The following is a 6,992-nucleotide window of genomic DNA, read 5'->3' on the forward strand; positions in this document are numbered from 1 at the left end:
GTGAGTTGCATGACAAAATAGTCAATAGGTCTATTTTGTCACGGTGATATGTATATTTTCGTAAATTTAAACAATTTGTTATACACTTATACCTATATGGCTACCGATATTATATTTAAAGCCGCACCCCAACCACCAGCACCCACACGAGCCGCCACTGACAAGTAGGTAGGCACTACTAAAAGGTACTCGTGTTTGGATGCCATTTTAAATATTTTATTTTAAAAGTATTCGACTAATAATTTGCTTGAGAGGATGTCAGCGCACTATAATTATTTGTTTTCTCTCTCTCTCTGGCCCACGCGCAACACGGACAAAACGCATTTACGCAGAATCATTTTTTCTATCATTTAAGTAATCTTAGAGTAATATCACCCATTACAAAAAAGATAGACAATAATAACTTTGAGGGAATGACTTATCGATTTGTCTAAATATTGTCTCAAAGCAATTAAAAATAATTTAAATTTGCAAATTGTTTTTGTTTATTTTGATAGACGAATACAAAGTCAAACAACAATAAAATATAAAATCGATTTATTTTCATTCCCTCAAAAATATTATTCTCTATCTTTTTTTGTAATGGGCGAACTTACCCTAAGATTACTTAAAAACATAGAAAAAAATGATTCTGCGCTAATGCGTTATTTGTCTATGTTGCACGTGGGCCAGAGAGAGAAAACAAATATAGTGCGCTGACATCCTCGTCAATACTTTTTAAAAGTATTTTTTACAACAACTGCAAACTATATATTATGTGCATTATACAGGGTGTAACAGATAAAACTGACTTTTGGAATAACTTTTGTGCTAATCAATATTTTAAAATTTTTTTCTATATATAATTTATAGCCACATGCAATACATGTGTAATAAAAAAAAAAATTATTTTGATTTTTTAATACCAAAAATGAACAATTTTAAATTTGATTTAAATTTTTTTGAATATATTCCAAATAGCCAATTTGTGAATCTGATTATAAAAACGATTTGGATGGTAAAAACATTTATCTAAATCAAGTAGTTTATTTTTTAGAATTTTTTTAAATATCAATATTTTTTTGATTAAATTAATTTGGAACGCAATAACTTTTTTAAAAATATTAATTTTGGAAATTTGCTTACATGGGGATATATCTAAAGCTATTTACTAATTCTATAATTTTATCAATTTTTGTCATACGTTTTTTAAGTAGCATCATTTTTTTTTTTTTTTTTGTCAGTTCTTTCTGTTACACTCTGTATATATCTCTTTATCCCATGTACCTATATAGCTGTCTTATATAGGTCTCCCTATCTACGTCTCTTATTTCACCACATTTGACTGATCCCCCCTCCTAAGATATGCATTATATTTCACATTAATAATAAAGTGCATTATATTATTATACTATTATAGGCATTATTAGGTATAAAATTTGTACAATCCATCATTTGCTGCTGCAAGACAATGCCGATATCCGTTGTACCTACCCAATTTATAAATATCGGATTTTACTTTGTATACCTATAATATATTATAATAATATTATCACGATAATACAGCCGCTTATAATAAGACAAACGGATTTAAAGATTCGGTCGCTATTATTAGACTAAAAATTTCCTTGAATGGTCGGGCGTATCCATAAATATATTTAAAAAAAGTCTGTTATAACCTGACTTGCTACTTCGGTTACGAGACTCAAATTTCGTAAGAAAAATTTTATTGATTAATCTTTTTTTCAAATTTCTTAAGAAATATTAATTTGTATATTTTATATTTTATCCTTAGAGGAGCCTCCTTCACTACTTCCTAGCACTGTTGGCAGGGTGGAGTGGAGTGTACTGTACATTTTAGTTTATAGGTCTACTATGACGGCGATAAGAAACTTTAAAAATAATACATTTTTTGTGGGCCGTTGTGGCTATTAGTTGTGGCTATATATTATATTATCACAACAAAAACCCTTCGTAAACTTCGTGTAAAAATGGCCAAGTAAAAAAAAAAGTATTAGATCTTTAAGCACTATAAAGGTGTGATATCATGAATTAATGCTAAGTATATTGAATTTAAGTAAACGTATTTTGTTTCAATAATTTATTTACTTGGCGGGGAATTATTTCTTAAACGAAACAAAGTGTGATGATTAAAATAATTAAATGGCCAGTGCCGTATTTCCCACTAAACACTTTAAGCCAGTGCTTTGGGCGGCAAATTATTTTTAATATTACATTTTTATTATATGTTACTAGAACTGAAATCCATGCAACTAATATTATAAAATGTTTTTAGACCAACGAGATTGTGGTAATTTTTATTGTAAAGTGATTTTTAATTTCAAATTTGTAGAGTCTATCATCTTATAATAGCATTGCTGCGTTAGGTATTTATGATTATTTTAATATTATTATTAATATTTATATTATTCTAAATTTTTTTTTAAGAAATAATTCCTCGCCAAGTAAATACATTATTGAAACAAAATACGTTTACTTAAATTCAATAGGGGAGACTGGCTTAATATGACATATTAGGGTAATATGACACATTTATGTTTTGATTAGAATTATTGATATTTACGAACCAAATCCGCATTATATACGTGACAAATAACCTCCTATACATACAATTGTATACAGTGACCACAGGTTTTGACCTTATCAGAGAATTTGATAACAAAAATGTGTTTTTTGTCTTATCAACTTTTTTTTTAATCGTTTTTAAAAATATAAAACTTAATGTTCCTTCAATTTTTTTTTTTTTCGAAGTTGAACATAAAAAGGCAAGCAATACTAAAATTATTTTATAAATAAGCTTATTATACTACTTTGGCCATAAAAACTTTGAAAAAAACTTGTATGATATCAGACAAAATGACATAGCAGTGTTTATTATTATATTATTTTCATATTTATATTATTATATTAATTATATTAAAATATATTTCTAAAGTGTTGCTATTTATAATAAAAAAATTGATTTAACTATTAAATTGCAAAAATTTTATAATTTATTTCTATTGCCCAGTATACAATGGTTACTTATACAAATGTAGTGTATGTCATTTTACCCGACACTCCAGGTAAAATGACATAGCAGGTACATTTAAAAAAAAGTGAATTAAAATTATTTTTTTGTATTAAATGTACAATTAGACTTCGGAAATAAGTGTATAATATAAATACAAATGTTTTATGCTGCTCAAGTTTCATGTGTTAACTAACATTATTTCTTCAATTTTTTTTAAAATTAAAAAGTGGTATGTCATATTAAGCCAGGCTCCCCTATACTAAGCATTAATTCATGATATCACATCTTTATAGTGCTTAAAGATCTAACATTTTTTTTTTACTTAGCCATTTTTACACGAAGTTTACGAAGGGTTTTTGTTGTGATATCACTAATTTTTATCATCAATGCAAATGCAAATAATAATAATGATAATGTATCTATATTTTTATCTTTAATTTTATCTAAATAATATATTATTATCTATAATGACTATAATTGTTTTAGTTTTGTTTTTCTAGAATTATTATATACACGTCTTTGCCACCACGAGGCCATCTTTCTTTATTAGAAATAAGATGATTACATCTAAAAGTGTTGTCGTCAATTTGTAAGGTTGTTGTTGGTAGAGATACTAATGCTATATTTTGCATTTTTTCTAATAACTTATTCCATAATCGTAATTGTATATACAGTATACACATATTGACTTGGACTAGATACATGCATTTTAACGACACTAATAAGTCGATTGGTCCATTTTTCAACATGTCCACGAAAGGGAAACAGTGACTTTACCATGATTTGTTTAGAGGATTGTCGAGATACCAATTTTTTTGTTGAACTTATTTTTTTAACAATAGTTTTATTAATAGGTAATGTTTTTTTTTTTTTTGGAAGTACATTTCTTCATATTCAGCCCTCTTTTTGTTGCAATTTAGTTGGCATATTTATAATGAAATAACTATTTACACAACTATTTTTATAATAGCTCAGTGTATGCGATGTGCGAACAGAACAAACAATCACGACCGGATTGGCGCTGGATATCTAAGGCCACAAACGACGCCAGATAACGAAATGAATGCATGGTGGACCGCCGACACTCGTCAGTCGTCACTCGTCACTTACTCTCACCTAGGCTTCGAGCTGCTGCATACACGAAATCGAGTGGGGGAACCGGCCGATGCGACACGACGGCGGCGATGACGGCTAACGAATTTAATATAAATTTGCTTTAAAAATGTCGCACTTTTTCATGTATAACTTAATTCCTAAACGTACGTTTTTTGATGATTTTTCACAAGAGCACATTCTACACAATATTTCCGATTTTTTGGTGTTTACTAGGAGTTAATTGATGCATTAGAAAATTTGTTACGTTGTTTAACAAAATATATGCCTGTATTTTACACAGTTTAAATGGGCAACTCCTGCTTGGATAAGTATATCATATTATACACACCGTCGTACAGCTATTTTTTTTTTTTACTCAGCTCGCGCTGGATATTTAAAATAACAGAAAAAGAACACAATAGGTCTATCGCCGAGTCAATATGCAATACCATGAAAAAAAAAAAAATGAAATCGCTTGAAAAATTTGCCGCTATATTATGCTCTTATAGAGCCTGCATATAAATACGCCACTGGGTGCAGTAGTCTTAGGCGCAAATAGGGGGGGGGGCTTAGGGGGTATTAGCACCCTCTAATAATTTATGTGTATAATATGTAGGTATGTGTCAAAAGTTCTCCTTACAACAACAAAAAAAAAAACCAAAAACAGTTTATCATCAGACATCACGAGGGCATCAGAGTATAATGAATGAAACAATGAACTCGACAATTTTTTATATATCAATATTTTTTTTGATTAAATGAACTTGGAACGCATACGTAAGTTGTTATAATAACTTCTTTCAAAATATTTTTTTTAGAAATTTGCTGACATGAGTATAATATTAATTCTTAATTAATAATTTACTAATGATATAATTTTAACAATTTTTGTCATACGTTTAAGTAGCGTAATTTTTTTTTCGTCGAGTCTCTGTTTTCCTGTTACGCCTTGTATGCTAATCTATATTTGTCATATTTTTTGAAAAAAATATAAAAAAGTTGTTTTAAATTTTTGATAAATTAAAATAGACTATTGTATTCATTTTTATAAAATGTACCTAATACACTATAAGTCTTCAATGTTAAATTGTCATAAAACATTTTAAAAAAGTCATTAATGCCACATAGTTATAGGTATAATCGAATTTAAATGCCAAGAAAATGTAGAGCTTCAGCACCCTCAGTTTTTTTTTATTGAAATTGCGCCTATGACAGTAGTGCACACTATCAAAATTAAAACAAGCCAAAACCACAGACCGAAATAGGTTCTCAATAGGTCCATTTAATAGGTCGAAACACGCAGGCCGCGTTATAATGGAATTGATGTGCACCACATTCGTTTCTGCGCACATAACCAAATTAAATTGTTTTTCAGCGAATTATTTTCGACGTCGCGCATTATACGTAATTGATTTTTACTCTCATTCGTTTATTACGTACACATTCCGATTATCAGTCGACAATGTTGGTCGATCGTTGTCGGAAATTCGGAACAACCGCAATCGCGTTTATGTCTAAAAATATAAACAAAATAAAAGCCAATGATCGGCGATCAACCAAAATTATTCAATACAATAAAATTTATGATAATAATATAACATAATATGTTACGGGTAAAGTAGGAAACCCGGGAACCGTGTACAATGGCCGAACGTTTTGGGCAATGTAAGAATGACCATTTTAATGATCAATTTGTTCGTCATATTTCGCCCCGGATTCAAGAGGGCAAAGTGAATTAATCACTGCACACATTATAATATATAATATTGTGTCGAATGGTTTTAATATCATACGTAACAGTACAAAACTATTCTTACATATTTTATTCGTTTGATACCATGACTTACGAGTTACGAGATACCTATCTAAATAAAATTGTGCGCAATATACGCGATGACGGCGTGCCCTGTGTTTTTTTCGTATTACGAAATGATACGAAATGATTAATTAAATCGTTTTGGAACACGTCATATTATATTTTGGATATATATTACACATTTTTATCAAACGTTTATACGACGGACGTGTTTATAATAATAATTATTTCCTCAATAATAATATTGTGGCCACAGTGCTCCTTACTGCTTATCGGGTGACGACTAAAAATAGTAAGATATAATATAACGGACAATATTCCCGAAATGATTGTTATTGATAATTATTATTCGTCACTGACTGTTCTCCGTCGACAATCGTCGAGAATTTGACGATGTCGATATGGGATAATGAATAATAATATGGATTATACCTAAATGTTATTTTTTGGTACCATTTAATAATTTATATTACGGTGCGTCGGGAACTGTGTAGCGACTTTTTGCAGTGAGTGACATGGCCGAGCGAGGTAACCGTTTTGACCGTTATTTTGTCCGTGTGCACTAAAATTACAATAACCTAAATATCTACATTTTTCCTTTTAAAACTGCTCAAGACTACTAATTAAATTAAAATAAAATGAACGGCCAGTTCTATGAAACTATTCCGAAATCCACGAGGACATTGAACGACGATGATATATAGTAGGTACAATAGATCAACCTCGATCGAACATTTTAAAATTAAATGTTATACCCAGACTTCTAACGAGTATTTTACTTCTACTTCTAGCTAATTAGTGCTTGATATTAGCTTAAATAGCGATGTACAAGTGCAGTGGCGTAGCCAGGGGGGGGTTTTGGGTGTTTGAACCCCTCCCATTGACATTTTCCCTCCTGATAAATATATTGTTTATAGGGTTTGGGACTGCTTGCAAGTTATAAATTTGTCTTATGAAATGGTGAAATTAAATATAAAGTTTGAATTGGCATATTTGTGTACTTTTTAACTTAAATGTACATACAAGTGTCGGGAAAAATTATATTTGGATAACATTGAAAAATATCTT

Source organism: Acyrthosiphon pisum, chromosome X (genome assembly GCF_005508785.2).
Source record: "Acyrthosiphon pisum isolate AL4f chromosome X, pea_aphid_22Mar2018_4r6ur, whole genome shotgun sequence".
NCBI classification, from domain to species: domain Eukaryota; kingdom Metazoa; phylum Arthropoda; class Insecta; order Hemiptera; family Aphididae; genus Acyrthosiphon; species Acyrthosiphon pisum.